The sequence below is a fragment of the Microcebus murinus genome, chromosome 7 (assembly GCF_040939455.1).
Source record: "Microcebus murinus isolate Inina chromosome 7, M.murinus_Inina_mat1.0, whole genome shotgun sequence".
In the NCBI taxonomy this organism is placed as follows: domain Eukaryota; kingdom Metazoa; phylum Chordata; class Mammalia; order Primates; family Cheirogaleidae; genus Microcebus; species Microcebus murinus.
In genome coordinates, this window is record NC_134110.1 from 551158 (window position 1) to 576143 (window position 24986).

Consider the following 24986-nt stretch of genomic DNA (forward strand, 5'->3'; position numbering starts at 1 on the left):
TGCACCACCATGCCTGGCTAATTTTTTCTATATAAGTTGGCCAATTAATTTCTTTCTGTTTGTAGTAGTGACGGGGGTCTCGCTCTTGCTCAGGCTGGTTTCGAACTCCTGACCTTGAGCGATCCTCCCGCCTCAGCCTCCCAGAGTGCTGGGATGACAGGCGTGAGCCGCCGCGCCCGGCCGCTCGTGGTAAATTCTTCACGCACACTTGCTGAGTGTCTGGAGTGTCTGTCATCTCTCCCTCTTGCAGGCCAGGGCTCGAGATTCCTCCAAGTCCCTGGGCCCGGGGACCACACCTCAGAGTCCAGCCTGGGCTGAGCCGGGACGGGCCCGTCACACTTGGTGCTGAGTGTCAGAGGCTCGGGGGTGGGGTGGAGTGGGGGATGGGGTGGGGTGGAGTGGGGGATGGGGGTGAGGTGGAGTAGGGGATGGGGGTGGGGTGGAGTGGGGGATGGGGGTGAGGTGGAGTAGGGGATGGGGGTGGGGTGGAGTTGGGGATGGGGGTGGGGTGGAGTGGGGGATGGGGTGGGGTGGAGTGGGGGATGGGGGTGGGGTGGAGTGGGGGATGGGGTGGGGTGGAGTGGGGGATGGGGTGGATTGAGGGATGGGGTGGGGTGGATTGAGGGATGGGGTGGGGTGGATTGAGGGATGGGGGTGGGGTGGAGTGGGGGATGGGGGTGGGGTGGAGTGGGGGATGGGGGTGGGGTGGAGTGGGGGACGGGGGTGGGGTGGAGTGGGGGACGGGGGTGGGGTGGAGTGGGGGATGGGGTGGGGTGGATTGAGGGACGGGGGTGGGGTGGAGTGGGGGATGGGGGTGGGGTGGAGTGGGGGATGGGGTGGGGTGGATTGAGGGACGGGGGTGGGGTGGAGTGGGGGATGGGGGTGGGGTGGAGTGGGGGATGGGGGTGGGGTGGAGTGGGGGACGGGGGTGGGGTGGAGTGGGGGACGGGGGTGGGGTGCTCCTTCCTGGCCTGGGCCTGGCCCTGATGATTCTGGTGTATTTATCTCTCTCTCTCTCTCTCTCTCTCCTGGAACACAACTGGGGGAGGCTCGGAACAAAAGCAGTGTGATCTAGCAGTCAGGGTATTGCATCCTGGGCTTTAACATTGCATGGCGTGGGGCATGGCGTGGGGCCTGGCGTGGGGCATGGCGTGGGGCATGGCGTGGAGCATGGCGTGGGGCATGGCGTGGGGCCTGGCGTGGGGCATGGCGTGGGGCCTGGCGTGGGGCATGGGGTCTAGCGATTTAACCTTCTCACTTTCAAAGTTTCAGGTTTATCTTCTGTCCGGCCGGAGGAGGGACAACGTGGCTGAGGTGGGTGGAGCCTGCGGCCCTGAGCCAAGGCCGGGGTCACAGGTGCCGGAGCTTTCCCGGGGCGGATCCGCTGGGGAGACCGAGCCCCCGGCATTTGCTCAGGCAGAGTTGTAAGGGTGCTGATAGCGTTCTTGGCGGGCCCACAGGCCGGCAGAATCCAGCCGTGGAGTGACAGGTTCTGGAACGAGTCTAGGGACAGCCCGGTTTTCCAGCCCTGCCGCCCGAGACCAGGTTGGCGTTAAGGCCCCAGCTCACTGCCCAGCTGTGGACGGGAGCGTCCGGGTCAGGTGGACACCAGCCGCCTTTCTCTGAAGGTGACTCGAGAGAGACGTCGACCGTCTTATACCCCGAAAACTGCTGCGTATTTCGTCCCTGCAGCTGCCAACACGGTTTCCCGCTGTTTTCCTTCTGCGGGTCTGCGTTTCTCGTTCCAGGGTCTGATCGTAGGAGAAAATCCCCTTGGAGTATGGCTTCCTCACCGGTGACTGCCTTTGCAGGTTCTCTCGGGAGCTCGATCAGACCCTTGACATCTTTCCCTGGTGTCTTTTCAGCTTCTGACGGCGCCTAGAAAAGTCCCGGCTCCACTGCGTTAGTTAAGTAGCGACTCAGGTGACTGAGCCTGCCTGCTGTTTGCGTGAACTAACTGGGATGAGCCGGAAGGAGCCCCTGAGTGACAATATGACATTTTCAGATTGAGCAATTAAGGCAGGGCTGCCCTCAGGGAGCTCCTCCTTCAAACAGGGTTTGTGTTGAAGCCAACTTTTTTTTTTTTTTTTTTTTTTTAAGACAGAGTCTCACTTTGTTGCCCAGGCTAGAGTGAGTGCCGTGGCATCAGCCTAGCTCCCAGCAACCTCAAACTCCTAGGCTCAAGCAATCCTCCTGCCTCAGCCTCCCGAGTAGCTGGGACTACAGGCATGCGCCACCATGCCCAGCTAATTTTTTGTATATATTTTTAGTTGGCCAATTAATTTCTTTCCATTTATAGTAGAGACGGGGTCTCGCTCTTGCTCAGGCTGGTTTCGAACTCCTGACCTCGAGCAATCCGCCCGCCTCGGCCTCCCAGAGAGCTAGGATTACAGGCGTGAGCCACCGCGCCCGGCTGAAGCCAACTTTTTAAATAATGTGCATACCCTCGCCTCAGCCCTAACAGATGGGAGAAACCACGTCTCCTAAACGTTTGGGGTCTGGTGTGACCATGACACAGGACTTCGCCTCACAGACAGCAGAGACACGTCGTAGCGCAAATAGCTTAACAGTAACTGCCCGAAAATAATTATCCGGGACCGCTGACGAAAGCAGGGAGAGCCCCTTCTCTGTCCCCTCCTCCCCTGGCTCCTTATAATCGGCCTGAGCAAATAGAACAGAATTTAATAAATCACCGAAACCGGGAAGAAGGCTCAAGCACACATCGGGCAGCCTCTGAGGAGTGGCCGTCCAGGTGGTGATACCTGAACCAGAGGGAGGGAGGGGCCGAGGGGAGTTCTAGGGTTAAGAACTTTCTAGAAGGAGGTCGGGTCCTGAGTGGCCAAGCGGTGGAGCCCGGGATGGCTGCGGGGCCGCGTGTGAGCAGCAGAGGCCACCCGCTCTTGTCCTGTCCCAGGGCGGCCGGGCCAGTGAGGTTGGAGGGGCAGCATCGGGGGCAAGGGTTCTCGAGACGTGGCAGGTGCGGGAGGGTGTGTGTGCGTGTTGGGGGGCTGCCTGGCCCGCGGGTGCCACCACCCTGCAAGTCAGCGGCCCGGGTGACAAAAGGAGGGCTGGCAATCTGGGACCAGGAGGAGAGCCAAGCGACAATCAGAAGGCTCGCAGAGAGTGCGTTGTTTTCAGGAGGATCACTCCAGGAGGCTGAACTGTGCAGACACATTTTGTTTTTTCTCCGTAGTCTTAAAAGAAAAGGCAACAGGACTTCAGAGACAGGTTACGAGGAATTGTAGAAGAGGCTAGAATGCAACAAAAGAGATCAACTGGAGCTGCCAAATCTCAGGAAACACGTGGAAGGGAAAAAAGCCGTTACATAAATGAGAGTCAAGCTGGAGATGCCAAGAGGAGAACAAGAGTGGCGGGGGTCTCAGGCCGGGGCTCCGAAGAGCGGCTTGGCAAGCTGCCCACGTGAAACAGAAGGGAACGAAGAGCCGAGGTCGTGAGGGAGAGCAGAGAGATCCGCAGCACAGAGAATATCCACCCACAGGTGCAGATACGTGGTGTTCATGGAGAAGGAAGTGGAACCACGACAGATTCAGAGACATAAAAAAAAGAGAAAGCTTTTGCAAAACTAAAGGATGACTAAATCCTCAGTTTATAAAGGCACCTTGCATTTCAGGAAAAATTCAGGCATTATTACCTGAATGATTAACAAATGATTAGCACAGATATAAGTTGGTAAAGTTGCTGTGCTTCAAGTAAGGGTAAATAAACAAACAATACTGATACTACCTCAAAAACAACAACAACAACAACAAAAAGACAAAGTCTGAGCACCGTGGCTCACTCCTGTACTCTGAGCATTCTAGGAGGCTGAGGTGGGAGGATCAATTGAGGCCAGGAAGATGCCAGCGGCTTATCAGCGATCTGATCCACTCCTGCTAAGGGACATTCACTGCAGCACTGTGCACGGTGACAGAGCTGTGGATATGACTCAAATATTGGGGCAGTGGGTATACGAAATACAGTGTGCTTGTGTGTGGGGATACTTCATAACAGCTGGAAGTAGATGGAGGAGCTCCCCGCACAGCAATCTGAAATGACGCTGAGAACATGCCGTAGAGCGAAAAAAATGTTGCAGAACGTTCCGGTGCCATGCCACTTACATGGCACTAGGGACACGCAGAAAAACATTATTTTGTGTAGCTCATGGGAAAACCATATAACGTGTGCATTGTGTACGGCAAAATTATGAAGACACACACGGGTTGCATGCAAGCTGTGGGAGGAGGGTGGGGGCGGGAAAGGGAGGGAGGTGCGAAGGGTCCTCCGTGTTACCTGCAGAGCGTTCCTTCTCGCTTCTTCAACACGTCTCACGCGGACGAAATTCCAGCGTCTGTGAGCTCTGCGTGGCAGATCTGCGAGTGTTTGTTGAGTCGCTTTTTGTGCTTTTCTGCACGAGAAACCTCAAAGTCAGTAAAAGGATGCCGATCGCACCCGCCTCGCTCCTTTAGGGCCACTGCCAGGTGTCAGGGACGAAATATCCGTGAACTGTCTTTGTGAAATGAACAGCTCTGTACAGACACGAGGCGTCGAGCTGGTCTGTCTCATTTGCTGTCGATCCTATTAGCTTCCATCTCAAAAGTCTGCATCGTCCGAAAGCTCCAAATTTGAGCAGCGTTGGCGGCGATGGTGGTATTTGCTGGCCGGGATGGGGGAGGCGCCACTGCTGGTGGGCATTTAGGGCGGGGTTGGTGGTCCTGGTTGTCATGGTGACGGTGATGTGGGTAAGGAGCAGCCTAGCTTTGTGCCACACACACACGCACACACACGCACGCACACACACGCACGCACACACACACACATGCACGCACGCTGCCGAGTGTCTCACTGCTAGTAAGACCAAACCCTCCAAGGGCAAACGGCATGAATGCGAACCTCCCCCCTGCTCCTGGCAAACACCCATTCAAAGTGCTCTATTTAGTGCCGTAATTAGCTTTTCCTGTGACCGCTTGGATTCCGTCTTTCCCCTGGAGCTGCAGCAATATGAGGAACGACCACAGGAGGGCAGTCCGGAAACACCGAGGAAGCTCAACTTTCCGCCCAGGATTGGGGCTGGCAGGAACCCCCCGGCTCTGCGCAGGAAGCTGGTCCCGGGCAGGGAGAAGGTGTCTCTGCGGGAAAGTGGGGTTGTGGGGATGTCGGGGGGCCGGTCGACGGGTCGCAGAGTGTCACGGGAGTTTCGTCACTGAGAGGCATCTAGTCCGACCTCCTCTGCCCCAGCCAACGTCTTGGCTGCGGTTTCACGAGAGCCCCTGAGCCAGAAGCACCCAGGTAAGCCTCTCTCCAATTCCTGACTCGCTGGAGCTGCAATAGTCCAGGATCCTAGTGGCGAACTGCTAAAAGATTTGGAGATGATCTGTTACGCAGCAAAAGATCGCTAACACACCTGGCAGGTAGCAAACAGTCGGTGAGTGTTAGCTGTAATTGCTACTCAGGTGACTCAAATGCAAAGGATTTATTTTCTAGCCTTTTCTCATTAAGTATGATGGCCATTCCCCGTCCATCGCAATTGTGATGTGACTTGGAAGTGATACCCCCCTCCCCACTCATTTCATTGATACATTCATTTTATTTTTTTGAGACAGAGTCTCACTCTGTTGCCCAGGCTAAAGTGAGTGCTGTGGTGTCAGCCTCGCTCACAGCAACCTCAAACTCCTGGGCTCAAGCGATCCTCCTGCCTCAGCCTCCCGAGTAGCTGTGACTACAGGCATGCACCACCATGCCCGGCTAATCTTTTCTATATATTTTTAGTTGGCCGATGAATTTGTTTCTATTTTTAGTACAGACAGGGTCTCCCTCTTGCTCAGGCTGGTCTTGAACTCCTCTGACCTCGAGCTATCCTCCCTCCTCAGCCTCCCAGAGTGCTGGGATTACAGGTATGAGCCACCGCGCCCGGCCTGGTACGTTCATTTTCTAATGAGCCAAACTCCTGGCCAGAACGACATCAGCAAAAATCACGCACTCAGCCATGCATGCTCAGAGAGGCGAGGACTTTGGCCAGGCTGGACGGCCGGAGGAGCAGGTGGGATGGGAAGGGGGCTGTGACGTCAGTGAAGCCGAGAGGTGACAGGCTGGCTGCAGGGCTTGGCCGTGCTATGACAGTCCCCGTGCTGCAGAGAAATCCCTGTACTATAAAGAGATTCCCGCGATAGGGAGCCGAGCTCCATCTTTGAGGGTTCAGGTCGGGAGCAGGTGTGGGTGCAGGTGTTAGGAATATCCCTGGCTGCCGTCAGGGAAGCAGGTGGAGGAGCCCCTGCATGCCAGTCGCTCAAGCCACGGCCCCTTTTGCACATTTTATTTGGTTTTGGTTATTTCAGCATATTACGGGGGTACAGATGTTTAGGTTACGTATATTGCCCTCGCCCCACCCGAGCCAGAGTTTCAAGCGTGACCATCCCCCAGACGGTGCACACCGCACTCATTAGGTGTGAATATCCCATCCCCTCCGCCCTCCTCCTCCCACCTGCCTGACTCCTGATGAATGTTATTCCTATGTGCCCACTTAGGTGCTGGTCAGTTAACACCAATTTGCTGGCGAGTACATGTGGCGCTGGTTTTTCCATTCTTGGGATACTTCCCTTAGTGGAATGGGCTCCAGCTCCATCCAGAATAATACGAGAGGTGCTAGATCACCGTTGTTTTTTTTTTTTTTGTGTGGCTGAGTAGAACTCCCTACTACACATACAGCACATTGTACTAATCCGCTCATGGATTGACGGGCACTTGGGTTGTTTCCACACCCTTGCAACTGTGAACTGTGCTGCTACACACATTCGAGTGCAGGTGTCTTTTTTTACAGAATATCTGCTTGGGCTTCTCGTGCGTCTGTGGCTGCAACAGTCGTTCTCGTGAGCGTCCGCCTGCCCCGCACTTCTCCTGAGCTGCCGCCCGCAGATCCACGCCGCCCGGCTGGTGCTGGCCCTGCCCGGCCGCAGGGCGCGAGACAGGCATCGGCGACATTTTCCCAGCCGACTTCTCCAGGCGGGCGGCAGCCAAACTGTTCACGCTTTGACCACGATCAGACTGAAAGAGCATTCACCTGCCCGCATTGAAATTCCTGCAAGTGTCGGGCCCTAAAATCCCCAAGAACGTGTCTTTCCATTCGCCCAGTACCTCGCCCCGGGGCCCTGCTTCAGCAGGACCAAGCACACAGAAAATTGGGATGAATTAGGGCGCACATTTTAAAGTCGAGCTCCCCAGGTAGGTTTGGAGGATGCTGTGATGTACACGAATGCATCTCACATCTGAGTCTTTGCACACGAGACTGTGTTCATGAAACCCACACAAGAGGCCTCTGATCTGGAGGGTCGGGCCGGCCGCTTTTGGGGTGACGGTGAGAAGTGGCAGAGAGGTGGACCCTGGGCCTGGCGTGGGGAGGGAAGTTGCCGAAGTAAGCCAAAGGTGCATCGGCCCAGAGGGATGGTGAAGCCAGGTGGGACTGGGGGTCCCGGCCAGTTGTGTAGTCTGTGATGGGTGTGATCCAGGTGTGGAGTCTGTGATGTGTGTGATCCAGGTGTGGAGTGTGTGATGGGTGTGATCCAGGTGTGTGTGTAGTCTGTGATGGGTGTGATCCAGGTGTGTGTGTAGTCTGTGATGGGTGTGATGCAGGTGTGGAGTGTGTGATGGGTGTGATCCAGGTGTGGATCTGTGATGGGTGTGATCCAGGTGTGGATCTGTGATGGGTGTGATCCAGGTGTGAAGTCTGTGATGGGTGTGATCCAGGTGTGGAGTCTGTGATGGGTGTGATCCAGGTGTGGAGTGTGTGATGGGTGTGATCCAGGTGTGGAGTCTGTGATGGGTTGATCCAGGTGTGGAGTGTGTGATGGGTGTGATCCAGGTGTGGATCTGTGATGGGTGTGACCCAGGTGTGGATCTGTGATGGGTGTGACCCAGGTGTGGAGTCTGTGATGGGTGTGATCCAGGTGTGGAGTCTGTGATGGGTGTGACCCAGGTGTGGAGTCTGTGATGGGTGTGATCCAGGTGTGGAGTGTGTGATGTGTGTGATCCAGGTGTGGATCTGTGATAGGTGTGATCCAGGAGTGGATCTGTGATGGGTGTGATCCAGGAGTGGATCTGTGATGGGTGTGACCCAGGGGTGGATCTGTAATGGGTGTGACCCTGGTGTGGATCTGTGATGGGTGTGATCCAGGTGTGAAGTCTGTGATGGGTGTGATCCAGGTGTGGAGTGTGTGATGGGTGTGATCCAGGTGTGGAGTCTGTGATGGGTGTGACCCAGGTGTGGAGTCTGTGATGGGTGTGATCCAGGTGTGGAGTGTGTGATGTGTGTGATCCAGGTGTGGATCTGTGATAGGTGTGATCCAGGAGTGGATCTGTGATGGGTGTGATCCAGGAGTGGATCTGTGATGGGTGTGACCCAGGGGTGGATCTGTAATGGGTGTGACCCTGGTGTGGATCTGTGATGGGTGTGATCCAGGTGTGAAGTCTGTGATGGGTGTGATCCAGGTGTGGAGTCTGTGATGGGTGTGATCCAGGTGTGGAGTGTGTGATGGGTGTGATCCAGGTGTGGAGTGTGTGATGGGTGTGATCCAGGTGTGGAGTGTGTGATGGGTGTGATCCAGGTGTGGAGTCTGTGATGGGTTGATCCAGGTGTGGAGTGTGTGATGGGTGTGATCCAGGTGTGGATCTGTGATGGGTGTGACCCAGGTGTGGATCTGTGATGGGTGTGACCCAGGTGTGGAGTCTGTGATGGGTGTGATCCAGGTGTGGAGTCTGTGATGGGTGTGACCCAGGTGTGGAGTCTGTGATGGGTGTGATCCAGGTGTGGAGTGTGTGATGTGTGTGATCCAGGTGTGGATCTGTGATAGGTGTGATCCAGGAGTGGATCTGTGATGGGTGTGATCCAGGAGTGGATCTGTGATGGGTGTGACCCAGGTGTGGATCTGTAATGGGTGTGACCCTGGTGTGGATCTGTGATGGGTGTGATCCAGGTGTGAAGTCTGTGATGGGTGTGATCCAGGTGTGGAGTGTGTGATGGGTGTGATCCAGGTGTGGAGTGTGTGATGGGTGTGATCCAGGTGTGGAGTGTGTGATGGGTGTGATCCAGGTGTGTAGTCTGTGATGGGTGTGATCCAGGTGTGGAGTGTGTGATGGGTGTGATCCAGGTGTGGAGTCTGTGATGGGTGTGACCCAGGTGTGGATCTGTGATGGGTGTGACCCAGGTGTGGAGTCTGTGATGGGTGTGATGCAGGTGTGGAGTCTGTGATGGGTGTGATTCAGGTGTGGAGTGTGTGATGGGTGTGATCCAGGTGTGGAGTGTGTGATGGGTGTGATCCAGGTGTGGAGTCTGTGATGGGTGTGATCCAGGTGTGGAGTCTGTGATGGGTGTGATCCAGGTGTGGAGTGTGTGATGGGTGTGATCCAGGTGTGTCATCTGTGATGGGTGTGATCCTGGTGTAAGTCTGTGATGGATGTGATCCAGGTGTGGAGTCTGTGATGGATGTGATCCAGGTGTGGAGTCTGTGATGGGTGTGACCCAGGTGTGGAGTCTGTGATGGGTGTGATCCAGGTGTGGAGTCTGTGATGGGTGTTATGCAGGTGTGGAGTCTGTGATGGATGTGATCCAGGTGTGGAGTCTGTGATGGGTGTTATGCAGGTGTGAGTCTGTGATGGGTGTGATCCAGGTGTGGAGTCTGTGATGAGTGTGATCCAGGTGTGGAGTGTGTGATGGGTGTGATCCAGGTGTGGATCTGTGATGGGTGTGACCCAGGTGTGGATCTGTGATGGGTGTGACCCAGGTGTGGAGTCTGTGATGGGTGTGATCCAGGTGTGGAGTCTGTGATGGGTGTGACCCAGGTGTGGAGTCTGTGATGGGTGTGATCCAGGTGTGGAGTGTGTGATGTGTGTGATCCAGGTGTGGATCTGTGATGGGTGTGATCCAGGAGTGGATCTGTGATGGGTGTGATCCAGGAGTGGATCTGTGATGGGTGTGACTCAGGTGTGGATCTGTAATGGGTGTGACCCTGGTGTGGATCTGTGATGGGTGTGATCCAGGTGTGGAGTCTGTGATGGGTGTGATCCAGGTGTGAAGTCTGTGATGGGTGTGATCCAGGTGTGAAGTCTGTGATGGGTGTGATCCAGGTGTGGAGTGTGTGATGGGTGTGATCCAGGTGTGGAGTGTGTGATGGGTGTGATCCAGGTGTGGAGTGTGTGATGGGTGTGATACAGGTGTGGAGTGTGTGATGGGTGTGATGCAGGTGTGGAGTGTATGATGGGTGTGATCCAGGTGTGGAGTGTGTGATGGGTGTGATCCAGGTGTGAAGTCTGTGATGGGTGTGATCTAGGTGTGGAGTCTGTGATGGGTGTGATCCAGGTGTGGAGTGTGTGATGGGTGTGATCCAGGTGTGGATCTGTGATGAGTGTGATCCAGGTGTGTAGTCTGTGATGGGTGTGATCCAGGTGTGGAGTGTGTGATGGGTGTGATCCAGGTGTGGATCTGTGATGAGTGTGATCCAGGTGTGTAGTCTGTGATGGGTGTGATCCAGGTGTGGAGTGTGTGATGGGTGTGATCCAGGTGTGTAGTCTGTGATGGGTGTGATCCAGGTGTGGAGTCTATGATAGGTGTGATCCAGGTGTGTTGAATGGAGTGAAACGGACGCAGTGTCCTGGGGAACCTCACCTGCTCTGCCAGCTCCCCGTCTCCGTCCACACCTCCGGGACTCCTCCTCCTGTCCCTTTTCTCCCCAGCCTGACCCTGGGTTATGTTTCCCGGCTCGGTGATCAAACTTGAACAGAGTCAGCATTGCCCTCTCTCGTCCGAGCCTCTGCAGTATGTAGCCCGGTGTGTTCCAGTCTCTTCAGGTCGAATTTCAGGTTATGTCTGAAAAGTGAGCTTTCTCCCCGTTTGTCTGAGCAGCTGTAAAGAGCAGACCCACCGTTTCTGGGTGTTTCTATGTGGGTTTCTTCGAGGCCCAGCTCACCGCCAGCCTTGGACCCATCGGACGGTGGGGACGGGTGGGAACGGAGCCTTCGTGTTTCTGACTTTAGCTGACTCGCTTTCGTTTCTGCACCTGCAAGCACGTTGCGCTGGGTGTCCTCCGGCTGTGCTTTGAGCCTGTGTTTTGTAAACACCACTAATCGTGCAGACGCGAAAGCAGTCACGGATACTTCAGATTGTTAATTCACGCTTTCATAACCATTTTTAGACATATTTAAGTATGTAAGTTTTTTTTTTTTTTTTTTTTTTTTGAGACAGAGTCTCACTCTGTTGCCCGGGCTACACTACCATGGCATCAGCCTAGCTCACAGCAACCTCAAACTCCAGGGCTCAAGCCATTCTCCTGCTTCAGCCTCCTGAGTAGCTGGGACTACAGGCAAGTGCCACCGTGCCCAGCTAATTTTTCCTATATATTTTTAGTTGGCCAATTAATTGCTTTCTATTTATAGTAGAGATAGGGTCTCACTCTTGCTCGGGCTGGTCTCAAACTCCTGACCTCTAGCGATCCTCCTGCCTCAGCCTCCCAGAGTGCTGGGATTACAGGAGTGAGCCATCACCCCTGGCCAAGTTTTTAAAGTCTTACGCATTTTTAAAGTAGTAGCAGAGGAGACTCTGGTAGCAATTTATGGCAAACCATCACCGTTAAAAACTGTGCACGAACAAACTCTTCTTTAACATTAAGAAATTTTATATCATCCTTTTATTTTCTTGAATTCATTTTTCCATGTCCCTTCTATTACACAATTTTAGGCTACTGTAATACTTTTTATGTTTATTGATCACTCCATTAAAAATCTCTATATCAGAACTGTGAATAGATGTGGAAATTAAACTTAACAATTTTCCTATGACCACAAGACTCTAAAGCAGGGGTCCTCAAACTTTTAAAACAGGGGGCCAGTTCACTGTCCCCCAGACTGTTGGAGGACCGTTGGAGGGTGCAGAGCACATTCCACACACGTGCACTGTGGGCCCGGGACGAGTCGGCTGCTAAGCAGGACAGGCAGCGGTGGCAAAACCCTCCGGCTCCACAGGAGAGATCGGGGCCGGTGGTTCTAAGGGAAACAGAGTCACAAGACATTCAGGACGGGATTCGGGATTTGGAGAGTGAGGATGATGTTCCAGAAGAAGACGGCTTCACTATATTTGAATAAATGTAGATGGTTGTACTCTACTTAAAAGAAATAACACATCCCCTGAAAATAAGCCCTAGGGTGTCTTCCTGAGGAAAAATAAATATAAGACCCTGCCTTATTTTCGGGGAATCGCGGTAGAACTGGTTCTCTTTCAAATCTCTGTGCAGGGGCTGTCCTTGCAGGAAGTCCTCTTTTAGGTAGCGCCACTTGGGACCCCTGGTTTGGGTGTCTGTGCCAGGAGTGCCCCGCCAGGTGGCAGCATTGCCTAGCTGCGGGTGGGATTCGGGCGAGGATGAAATACCGGAGAATCAGGAACCTTCAAAGCCTTGAAGGAATGGGGCCGAGCACCCCATGAAACAAAAGGAGAAGACCCCACACTGGGCAGAAGCTACTTCGAACATCTCTTAGTCTTGTTTCCTGCTCACTTAGGCACGGGGATGCGCCCTTAGCAGACCAGCATGAAGGTTAAAGGTCTTCTGGGGCCATGGAAGGGAGCAGGTGACCTGCAGGGACACTCCTGATTGTCCCCTCTGGGGACTCCGGTGCATCTCCAGCCCTTTGGGGGCAGTTGTGTCTGGAACAGGTCACGGAGGTTTGCTCCCTGCCCAGGGTGCCCAGGCTGGGCGGCCGGGTCTGGTCCCCCCAGAACAGGGGCAGAGAGGACAGGTGCTGCTGCGGCCGCTCACCTGGCTCTGCTGGCCCCGGGTGATGGGCGGCTCCATTTGCCCATGATCCCTGTGCTGGTTTGAGGGACCTGGGTGCTGGGTGATCCCCAAGTCAGCCCAGACCCTCGACTACGCGATTAGAGCTGCCCCTCCTGGCCCCAGAGCACACCCCTACCTATGCAATCGCACCCCTCCCTCCCAGAGCTCAGCCCTCCCTTCCAGAGTGCACCCCTCCCTCCCAGAGCTCCCCCCTCCCTTCCAGAGTGCACCCCTCCCTCCCAGAGCTCCCCCCTCCCTCCCAGTGCTCACCCCTCCCTTCCAGAGAGCACCCCTCCCTCCCAGAGCTCACCCCTCCCTCCCAGAGCTCACCCTTCCCTCCCAGAGAGCACCCCTCCCTCCCAGTGCTCCCCCCTCCCTCCCAGAGCTCCCCCTCCCTCCCAGAGCTCACCCCTCCCTTCCAGAGCTCCCCCCTCCCTTCCAGAGCTCACCCCTCCCTCCCAGAACTCACCCCTCCCTTCCAGAGCTCACCCCTCCCTCCCAGAGCTCACCCCTCCCTTCCAGAGCTCACTCCTCCCTCCCAGAGCTCACCCCTCCCTTCCAGAGTGCACCCCTCCCTCCTAGAGCTCCCTCTCCTTCCCAGAGCTTCCCCTCCCTCCCAGAGCTCCCCCCTCCCTCCCAGAGTGCACCCCTCCCTCCCAGAGCTCCCCCCTCCCAGAGCTCCCCTCTCCCTCCCAGAGCTCCCCCTCCCTCCCAGAGCTCCCCCTTCCCTCCCAGAGTGCACCCCTCCCTCCCAGAGCTCACCCCTCCCTCCCAGAGCTCCCCTTCCCTCCCAGAGCTCACCCCTCCCTCCCAGAGCTCCCCTTCCCTCCCAGAGCTCCCCCCTCCCTCCCAGAGCTCCCCCTCCCTCCCAGAGCTCCCCCCTCCCTCCCAGAGCTCCCCCCTCCCTCCCAGAGCTCCCCCCTCCCTCCCAGAGCTCCCCTTCCCTCCCAGAGCTCACCCCTCCCTCCCAGAGCTCCCCCTCCCTCTCAGTGCTCCCCCCTCCCTCCCAGAGCTCACCCCTCCCTCCCAGAGCTCCCCCCTCCCTCCCAGTGCTCACCCCTCCCTCCCAGAGCTCACCCCTCCCTCCCAGAGCTCACCCTTCCCTCCCAGAGAGCACCCCTCCCTCCCAGTGCTCCCCCCTCCCTCCCAGAGCTCCCCCCTCCCTCCCAGAGCTCCCCCCTCCCTCCCAGAGAGCACCCCTCCCTCCCAGTGCTCCCCCCTCCCTCCCAGAGCTCCCCCCTCCCTCCCAGAGCTCACCCCTCCCTCCCAGAGTGCACCCCTCCCTTCCAGAGCTCACCCCTCCCTCCCAGAACTCACCCCTCCCTTCCAGAGCTCACCCCTCCCTCCCAGAGCTCACCCCTCCCTTCCAGAGTGCACCCCTCCCTCCCAGAGCTCCCTCTCCTTCCCAGAGCTCCCCCTCCCTCCCAGAGCTCCCCCCTCCCTCCCAGAGTGCACCCCTCCCTCCCAGAGCTCACCCCTCCCTCCCAGAGCTCCCCCTCCCTCCCAGAGCTCACCGCTCCCTCCCAGAGCTCCCCCCTCCCTCCCAGAGCTCCCCCTCCCTCTCAGTGCTTCCCCCTCCCTCCCAGAGCTCCCCCTCCCTCCCAGAGCTCACCCCTCCCTCCCAGAGAGCACCCCTCCCTCCCAGTGCTCCCCCCTCCCTCCCAGAGCTCCCCCCTCCCTCCCAGAGAGCACCCCTCCCTTCCAGAGAGCACCCCTCCCTCCCAGAGCTCACCCCTCTCTCCCAGAGTGCACCCCTCCCTCCCAGAGCTCATCCCTCCCTCCCAGAGCTCACCCCTCCCTCCCAGAGAGCACCCCTCCCTTCCAGAGAGCACCCCTCCCTCCCAGAGCTCACCCCTCTCTCCCAGAGTGCACCCCTCCCTCCCAGAGCTCATCCCTCCCTCCCAGAGCTCACCCCTCCCTCCCAGAGTGCACCCCTCCCTCCCAGAGCTCACCCCTCCCTCCCAGAGTGCACCCCTCCCTCCCAGAGCTCACCCCTCCCTCCCAGAGCTCACCCCTCCCTCCCAGAGTGCACCCCTCCCTCCCAGAGCTCACCCCTCCCTCCCAGAGTGCACCCCTCCCTCCCAGAGCTCACCCCTCTCTCCCAGAGTGCACCCCTCCCTCCCAGAGCTCACCCCTCCCTCCCAGAGAGCACCCCTCTCTCCCAGAGTGCACCCCTCCCTCCCAGAGCTCACCCCTCCCTCCCAGAGTGCACCCCTCCCTCCCAGAGCTCCCTCTCCCTCCCAGAGCTCACCCCTCCCTCCCAGTGCTCCCCCCTCCCTCCCAGAGCTCCCCCCTCCCTCCCAGAGTGCACCCCTCCCTCCCAGAGCTCACCCTCCCTCCAAGAGCTCACCCCTCCCTCCCAGAGTGCACCCCTCCCTCCCAGAGCTCACCCCTCCCTCCCAGAGTGCACCCCTCCCTCCCAGAGCTCACCCCTCTCTCCCAGAGTGCACCCCTCCCTCCCAGAGCTCACCCCTCCCTCCCAGAGAGCACCCCTCCCTCCCAGAGTGCACCCCTCCCTCCCAGAGCTCCCTCTCCCTCCCAGAGCTCACCCCTCCCTCCCAGTGCTCCCCCCTCCCTCCCAGAGCTCCCCCCTCCCTCCCAGAGTGCACCCCTCCCTCCCAGAGCTCACCCTCCCTCCAAGAGCTCACCCCTCCCTCCCAGAGTGCACCCCTCCCTCCCAGAGCTCACCCCTCCCTCCCAGAGTGCACCCCTCCCTCCCAGAGCTCACCCCTCTCTCCCAGAGTGCACCCCTCCCTCCCAGAGCTCACCCCTCCCTCCCAGAGAGCACCCCTCCCTCCCAGAGTGCACCCCTCCCTCCCAGAGCTCCCTCTCCCTCCCAGAGCTCACCCCTCCCTCCCAGTGCTCCCCCCTCCCTCCCAGAGCTCCCCCCTCCCTCCCAGAGTGCACCCCTCCCTCCCAGAGCTCACCCTCCCTCCAAGAGCTCACCCCTCCCTCCCAGAGTGCACCCCTCCCTCCCAGAGCTCACCCCTCCCTCCCAGAGACCACCCCTCCCTCCCAGAGCTCACCCCTCCCTCCCAGAGCTCACCCCTCCCTCCCAGAGCTCACCCCTCCCTCCCAGTGCTCACCCCTCCCTCCCAGAGCTCCCCCCTCCCTCCCAGTGCTCACCCCTCCCTCCCAGAGCTCACCCCTCCCTCCCAGAGCTCACCCCTCCCTCCCAGAGCTCACCCCTCCCTCCCAGTGCTCACCCCTCCCTCCCAGAGCTCACCCCTCCCTCCCAGTGCTCACCCCTCCCTCCCAGAGCTCACCCCTCCCTCCCAGAGACCACCCCTCCCTCCCAGAGCTCCCCCCTCCCTCCCAGAGCTCCCCCCTCCCTCCCAGAGCTCCCCGGCCCCTCGGGGCTGTCAGAGCAGCCTGTGGGGTAAGCACATTGCACCACAGCCAAGAGGTGCCCAGTTCTGCCACCAACCAGGAAACAATTTAGTTTTCTGAGCCTCAGTTTCCCAATCTGCAAAGTCACTGGCATTGTATACAAAGTCGCTGCCTGGGAGGAGCTCTCCCTTCCACACCTCCCCCAGGACCAGGGCTCAGAGTTTTCTGGGTTTTGCAGGAAGGAGCCCCGCCCTGCCTGGGTCTGTGTGCTGCAGCTGGGGACATGGAGTCACTCAGGGTCTCAGCGCCTCGCACGGCAGGTCTGCCCAGGAGCAGGTGCACGCCACGGCCAGGGTGCAAGCTCCCGTGTGGCCACGCGTGGGCTCACTGGCCTGCTGGGCTCTCGCTCTTGACTCAAGAGCCGAAACGAAGCGAGCAGCTGAGCGGGCGTCGCCCCCGGAAGGGAGGCCGACAGCTGGCCGGACCCCCCGCCGGTCCTCCAAGATTCATCTCCCGAGACACAAAACAGCCCTGGCCGGCCCCGCCCTCTCTGGCTGGCGGCTGTACCTGCTTGGAGCTGCCACCTGGGACGCCCACGTCAGAGCTGCACCCTCATTTTCCCCTGACTCTCGCTGTTGTGATTGCCCTGAGCTGTCCAAGCGTGTGGGCTGCCACACAGGGGACAATTCGAAATGCGGTCTTCCCGGGTGACTCTTGCATTGATTAGCCAGAGCACCACGGGCTGCCTGGGCTCTGTGTCAGTCTGCAGGGCTCGCCAGGTCTCTGTGAGGGTAAACTGAGCTCCTGCTTGGAGCTGCCACCTGCGACGCCCACGTCAGCGCCCTGCCAGCTCGCTCGGCTCACCTGCTGTCCCAGGGGATGCCTGGCCGGCGAGCAGCACCCGGCCACGGTGGCCCTCGGGCATCACCAAACTGCCAGAGTTGTCCTGTCTGCTCCGCACGGCACAGTTCCTGTGTGTGCTCCCCTCTTCTGGCTTAGAAGCTGACAGTCTCCATCCCCACAGCTCCTGGCAGGAACCCTGTACCCCTGCTTTCTCTGTGTCCTAACTCCGCTTCACCCAAACTTCCGCCAGCATAGCTAGTGGTGTTTCCAGACACCTGTCCTGCCTGCCACCCCTAATCCTGAATTCTGGCTAGACCACCTGCTTACTGAGTAGTGTTTGCACACATGGGGACAAGGGAACTTCTCTTTCACGGGTACCGGAGACCCTTGTTCCTACCACAAGAATATGTCCTTTCTTCCCACTGGCCAGAGTCAGCTACAAGGGCATCCCTAAGATTTGATTTACGTCTTCTCTCCAAGAATGCCAGAGCTTCACCAGCACCAAGACCACCAGGATGGGTTCAGGAGTCGACATCCGGGATGCACCTGTTCCAACTGCTGTACCCCCCACGCCCCTGCAGGTGCTGCCTGGGGCTCGGCTTTCCAAAAACGGACAACCACGCCCTCCCAGCAGCCTCACCGCCACGGCACACCTAGCTCCTAGCCTCGCCCACGCTCACCTGGACCAGCCCTTGCTTGCCTGGTAACCAGTCCCTTCCTCTGTCTCCAGGGACCACCCAGAGCCTTGCGTCCACTGCGGGTGCCAGTTTGGTATTTTCGAGGATGTGGAAGGTTGTCCCTGTTTGGCCCATCGTGCCCGTAGACGGAGAAAAGAAATGCATGCGGCCGGGGCTCTGCAGGTTTGGGGGGTCTCCAAGACCATCCCTCCGGTTCAGCGATTCACTAGAAAAACTCACAGAACTCAGTAAAGACATTTCACACGTGGTCACAGGTTTTTTTTTTTTTTTTTAACAGCAAAATAATGGAGATTAAAATCAACAACAGGTTAAGGCACACACCACTGTCTGTCCCGAGAATGTTCTTTCCTCACCTCTCGGCTTTATCAAATTCTCATTGCAAATAAAAACGACACACGTTTACAGCGTGCAAACTGATGTCTTGTTACCTGTGTAGGTTGTGAAATGATCAAATCGAGGTTTTTTTTTTTTTCTTTTTCTTTTCACCAGCCAACTCATGCAGCTGAAAGGAACTTCAAGGCATCCGCCTGACTCATTCTGTGAGGGATTTTTAAATCGGGGGTTCACACATTTCTAATGTGGTATACATACCTGTGGGATAAAATGTGTGTAAGTTAAAAATGAGATGCATTTGATTTATGCTTGAATCTGAATCTTACACTCAAATCTGAGTCATAGGCAACTAGAAATTTACAATTTGATATAATGAGTTTTTATTTAAAATTTTTGACAAATGCATATGTGTTTCTTCAGAGAACTACACAAAAGGGATAAGTCGAGGTGTCGCGGCCCGTTTGCAGGACGGAGGAGGAACACAGAACACAAAACAGAAACACAGAACACAAAGAAAAACACAGACACACATACAGACAGTTGACTCGAGTACTAATACACCAGGTCCGTTTAATGTTTATACTCTAAAAGATTAAAGTTAGTTCCTTGTACGTAACCGCCCAGGCATTGCAGCAATGGCCATAAATTCCGGAATAGCCTTAGGGAGGCAGACGTCCCCTGACTCAGAGTCTCCAGGTGGTTGCTCTAGGCACCAGGCATAGATAAAGGGCCGAGATTAGCAAGGATGGGCAAGGAGAGCCACAGGGGGCATTTCTCATCCCCAGCTTCTCTCAGGGTGACCCCCTAAGATCTTCGGCTGAACCCTGGCGGCTGTGCCTGGCTTAGGTCGCCCCTCCCTTGAGGGGTCTTACCCGTCATTGACTAACCAGCCATCTTATGGGGTGTACGCAGCGATCACAGGAACAGTGTGTTTATCATATGGCCTCCAGACCCCCAATGCCGTGGGGCGGGGCTGCTCTTGCTACTCACAGCTCAGGTCCTTTGTTTTGCCTCTAGGCAGCAGCCTTGTTTATCACAGGGAGCCTGTCGGGAACAGATTACTTTCAAACACTCTGGGCAGAACACGTACATTACTCACTAACCTTAATTCTTAAACTAGGAAGATACGTGTCAGTCCCCTACATCGAGGTATTTTAGTGAAGCACACGCGTGACGCCAAGCCCTGGGCCGGCGAGAAACATTCTGAGGGCTCGTGCTGCCCCGTGGCCGTGGGTTGGAGGCGCCTGGGGAGTCTGCGCAGCTGGTCGGCGTCGCTTGTGGGTGACAGTGAGCTCGGTGGCACTTTGCACCCGGGCCCAGGGAGTGCCGCCGTGGCCCCACCTTCCGGAGTCGGGAATGTCGTTGGGACATGCCGACAGCACCAGGAGAGCGTAAGGAACCCTGGCTGGGACTCGGTTTGGGGTCTCCGGTTCTAGAATGCTCCATGTGCCGGATAAGGAGGAGGTGTGTGGGGTGTGGCACCCACAGAGGGAGGAGGTCGGGCTCGAGCCTCGCTTTCCCCGATCCGTGTTGCCAGGCCGCGGCGGGCCGCCACCCACACGCTTACTTTGACTCGGTTGCTTTGCCGCGGGAGCAGGCGAGATTTCCCTGCGCAACCCAGACAGCAAACGTGTTGGGCTTTGCTGGCAAAAGGCAGCATCCCCGGCCCTTTGACCAGCTGTTTCTGTTGAAAGGCTAACAGTCTTGTTTGCATTTTATGTTAAAAAATGTAAAAGCCACTCTTCGCTCTTGTGCTGGACCGAAACGGGCCGTCTGGTTCTCCCTGGTGTGTCCTTTTCCCACAAAAAACCCCATAAATCTATAGGTGAGCGCCCCGTTAGCAACTGAAGCCCGCGTTAGCTAGCGGTCCCCACCAGCGCACCTTAATATGTATTTAGTGCTTGTTCCCGCCTGTTGTTGTATATGAGTTTAAGATGCACGGTTGATTCACGCAGCCATCCTCGTGAGGGGGGCACTGTTTGTTGCAGGTGGGGAAACAGAGGCTGGGAGAGCACACACGGGGGGTGGGGGGCGGGGGCTGCCGGGCAGGTCCACCGTCCCTGCTCTCAGCCACCCCGGTCTCAGGGTCTCAGGCACCAGACCCGGGGGGAATTTGCATGAAAATGTAGATGCCAGGGGCTGGGCTCAGAGGCAGCAGGGGGGAGAAGACAGGCGTAAGAGAAGTGGTTTGTGCCTGTGCGGGGCTGGGGTGGGGCTGGAGGGAGGAGAATTCAGCCTTTGATGGGGACGGAGCTTCAGTTCCGCAAGAAGGAGAAAGGTCTAGAGCCCTGCTGTTGCAGGACAGCGGGATGCGCCCGCCACCCCTCAGACTCCACAGTGAAACACGGTAAGGTGTGTGAAGGCGGAGACCACAGGGCCGACAGAGAACGTTTTATTTTCCCCCAGACTGTCAGAAAGTCAGCTCTGTGGGCCCTACAGAGGGTCGCCTCCCGCAGGGTGCCCGCTGCTGCCTGTGTTCACGGGGACAGCCGTGTGGTTATGGGGATAGCCGTGTGGTTACGGGGATAGCCGTGTGGTTACGGGGACAGCTGTGTGTTCATGGGGACAGCCATGTGTTCACGGGGACAGGGGACAGCCATGTGTTCACGGGGACAGGGGACAGCCATGTGTTCACGGGCACAGCCATGTGTTTGTAGGGACAGCCGTGTGTTCACGGGGATAGCCATGTGTTCATGGAGATAGCTGTGTGTTCATGGGCACAGCCGTGTGTTCACAGGGACAACTGTGTGTTCACAGGGACAGCCGTGTGTTCACGGGGACCGCTGTGTGTTCACGGGGACAGCTGTGTGTTCACGGGCACAGTGGTGTGTTCACGGGGACAGCCGTGTGTTCACGGGCACAGTGGTGTGTTCACGGGGACAGCTGTGTGTTCACGGGCACAGTGGTGTGTTCACGGGGACAGCCGTGTGTTCACAGGCACAGAGTGTGTTCACGGGACAGCCACATGTTCACAGGCACAGCCGTGTTCACGGGCACAGCTGTGTGTTCATGAGGACAGCCGCGTGTTCACGGGACAGCCGCGTGTTCAGGGGCACACGTCTCTCCTGGCTCAGGCTGCGTCTCTGGCGGGGAGGGCTGGGCCGCGGGACTGACTCGCCCTTCTGGTGCCACCCAGGGTCTCCTGAAGCCGCGCGGGAGGAGGCCGTCCTCGAACAGACCCCGCACCGTGGCGTCTCCCGGCTGGCGGAGCGGTGAGTGGTTCCCGGCGCGTGGGGCCCCCAGTCCGGCTCCTCGCTGTGCGGGAAACGTGAGTGGAAGGCGCCCTCCCGCCGCTCACAGGCTGGCCGGGACCAGCCTGCGCAGGGGCCGGGGTGGGGAGGGCTGCCCGTCTTGCCTTCCGCTGCGTTTGTTGTGCTGAGCATCTTCGAGCACGCGGCCCAGAACGGAGTGATCCGATGATGCTGCTGTGCCTACTGCCCTCGTTTCACCAAGTCCTAACACAGTGCCGTGTTTGGTTGAGCTTTTCATTTTTGTTTTTGTCTTTTTTAGAGACACAGGACTCACTCTGAGGGAGGGACCCCCTTGGGTGATGTCTGCAGTGAGAACTGCCTGAACTGCCGTCCAGGCGAGAAGCTTCCCCTGCCCAAATCCAGCTGCATGGAAGGTGGATGTTTGGAGTGCAGGTGCTGAGCCAGGTACGGGGGACACGGGAGCGGACCTCAGGTCGCTCCTGACCTAGCAGAACTTCATGAGCTACCACAGGTGGGATAGGAGGCATACCTGAGTCCCGGGCAGCGCCTGTCCCAGCGTGATCCAGGGGTGGGGACGGCTTAACGCCAACCCCGCCGTGACTTTTCCAGGTGGCAAGTCTGACTCGGCGATGGAATGGGACCCTCCAGGTTGTTTTGACGTCCGGTAGGTCTCTGGGCACTCAGCACCGTGAAGGACACCGGTGGTTTGTGGCTGCCGGGCGCCCCAACCATGCTCTACGGAGAACGGCAGCCAGCTCCCACTGTCCTCCGTGGGTGCTACCCTGGGGGCTGTTTCACTGGATCTTGCCCTTTTCCGGCTGAGCCGTGGGGCACGTGGGGTATCCGCGCAGCCCCTCCCCAAATGTGCATTACCAGGGGCGAAGCAAAAGGACGGCAAGCGTTGGGGTTCGTGCACCTGTTCCCACCGGACGTTCGGATTCTCCACGCCGGGCTTTCCTGTCTTCCTTCCTCTCCTGCGAGCGACTCCACAGCCTTCCAGCAATTTCTCTTTGCTCTCGAGGCAGCCAGAATCAGATTCTGAGATCCCATGCGGGGAGTCCCTAATCCGTACGCTAAGACCTCTGCACTGAATCCCCGGGACCAAGCGTCCGGCTACTCGGCTACTCGCACGGCTGCCTTTGAGCCTTCTCTTCCCACGAGGACGGCGGGTAGCAAATGCTCGGCAATTTTCCTGGAAGGAACGCGTAAACAGCGAAACGGAAAAGGGACGCTACGCCCAGGCGTGCGATGTAGCCGGGGCTGAAGCCGTGAGAGTGGCGGGGAGGGCGGAAAGCTGCAGGCAAGAGGCAAACCGAGGCAGGCGCCCCAGGGGGACTGTCGTTTGAACTGCGTGTCGGTGCTCAGAATAGGGGCGGGGGGTCCACAGCGCGGGAGTGAGATCGAGGACGGCAGTTGCCGGGAGGGGGTTCTAGCGTGCCGGGGCCGTACTGCGGCCTCCCGGGGAACCAGCCGTTTTCACGTCGTAAATGTTCCCTGAGGCCCTACTGTGCGCCTGTGTGTGTCTGCGGGCGCAGTCCGAGTTCAGGGGTGAGTCAGACCCCGTCAAGCCGGGGGTGGGGGGATGTGGAAACCCCCTGGGGGTTTCGTTGCGGTCCAGGACAAACACGCTGAGCGCCCCAAGCCAGCACCCGGGGGCCCCCGAAGGCGCCTACAACTCGAGCACGTCCAGTCTGAGACAACACGCAGAGCTTTCCGGCAAGGCTGAGAAAACTAAGCTGCAAATTCCAGTAGCGCCCCTGTGTTCAGAGAGCATGGGCTGAATCTTTGAGGTTGCCGTTGACGGGATGGGGAATTGTAGTGTGTGTGTGTGTGTTTTCACTCACAGTTCCTGCTTATAGCTCCCAGGGTCGTCACTGCAGTCTTTTGCTGCACCCCTAAATTCTGGGGGTGCTGGGGTTTAGGAAGCAGAGTCTCTCTGGCCGTCCCCGCCCTCCTTCACCCACCCCCAGGCAGGACTCCGCTCCTCCCTGCCTTTCCCACTGCGGGTCCTAAGACTCTCGTTCCGGAGAGGGTCCTGCCCCTGCCCTGGAGGCCAGGGGCTGATCACTCCGTGACATGCCGCCCGTACACGCCCAGGAGGACGGGCCCGAGAGCTTCCCCACAGCGGAGCACCAGGGGTTCCCAGCGGGCGGTGCCCAGGCCGGGCACGGGGGGCCTCCATGCCCTTGCCTGCACCTCGCCCTGCGCTGCATGTCAGAATCTGCACGGTTCGTGAAGTCCTTCCTAACAGACCGGCACGCGCTCGAGTGCGTCTCCCCAAGTTCCGTGGGCCGCTCCCGTGAGTTAATGCGAGTTCCCGTGATGTGTCAGGGAAGACCCACCCACTTCTGGTCACAGACGCCGTCTTCTGCCCTGATGATTATTATGGTGAGAGAGCAGGGAGGAAAGACACAGCTCGGCCCTAACAAAACCACAGCCGGCGGAATCCGTGGTGCACGTATTGGCACGATAAAAGGGGGGAAGCCGTACGGTCATTTCATTAGATACAGAGAGGGCGTTTGGCAAAATTCAACTCTATTCATGATGGAAAAAAAAAAATTCCCCAGCAAATTAGGAACAGAAAAGGGAAAAAAAAAATTAGCCGGGCATGGTGGCGCATGCCTGTAGTCCCAGCTATCCAGGAGGCTGAGGCAGGAGGATCGCTTGAGCCCAGGAGATTGAGGTTGCTGTGAGCTAGGTTGACACCAAGGCACTCTAGCCCAGGCAACACAGTGAGACTTGGTCTCAAAAAACAAAAGAAAAGAAAACAAAAATAGGCCACTGGTAAAACAACAACACCACGGTACTCACTCTAGCCTGGGCAAGAGAGTGAGACTCTGTCTCAAAAAAAAAAAAAAAAAAAGGAAAAAGAAAAAATTTATGGAAAATAATAGCAAATATTGTTTTCCCTTCTGCACACGGATCCCGAATGCAGGCCTTGCCCCCAAAGTGCCAGGCAGAAATGGTGCATCGGTGTCTGGCTTTGGATGGCAAATGCCACCCGGAAGGGGGTCCTCCTCCTTCATAACCAGAGAGCTCCTCCTTGGCCGATTCCCACCGTGTGGTTAGACGCCCTCCGTCTGCCGCTGCAGGACCGGGGTTTCCCGTCTTGCTGTCTCATCCCCTGCGGAGTGTGGTCCCCCACCCTCTCATCTCTGCAGGTGTGGGGCAGACTCACCTGGCAGGGCTGTGGGGGGGAAGAGCGGGGAGGGGGGGACAGAGCAGGGCTGGGAGCAGAGTCCGGACACCAGCCTACTTGGTTTGATGCTCTGGGTTAAAAGCTGGTTCCTGGCAGGCACAAAAGCGTGTGTCGAAAATGCTCGTATGCCGGGCGCGGTGGCTCACGCCTGTCATCCTAGCTCTCTGGGAGGCCGAGGCAGGCGGATCGCTTGAGGTCAGGAGTTCAAAACCAGCCTGAGCAAGAGCAAGACCCCCGTCTCTACTATAAATAGAAAGAAATTAATTGGACAACTAATATATATAGAAAAATTTAGCCGGGCATGGTGGCACATGCCTGTAGTCACAGCTACTCGGGAGGCTGAGGCAGGAGGATTGCTTGAGCCAGGAGTTTGAGGTTGCTGTGAGCTAGGCTGACGCCACGGCACTCACTCTAGCCAGGGCAACAGAGTGAGACTCTGTCTCAAAAAAAAAAAGAAAGAAAGAAAATGCTCACAAAGGACTTGAAACCCAGCTACTTCAGGAGGGATTTTTTTGTGTGTTTTTTTTGAGACAGAGTCTCACTCTGCGCCTGCACTACAGTG

The 24986-nt window shown here is 57.6% G+C and overlaps 1 long non-coding RNA gene across 1 annotated transcript; it reads left to right on the plus strand.

Annotated features, from left to right (window-relative positions):
• Positions 1-991: 991 nt before the first annotated feature.
• LOC105864393 (uncharacterized) lies at positions 992-3571 on the plus strand. Its single transcript, XR_012920060.1, has 2 exons — positions 992-1314; positions 3194-3571. It is a non-coding gene; the product is annotated as an uncharacterized LOC105864393 (long non-coding RNA).
• The last annotated feature ends 21415 nt before the right edge of the window (positions 3572-24986 follow it).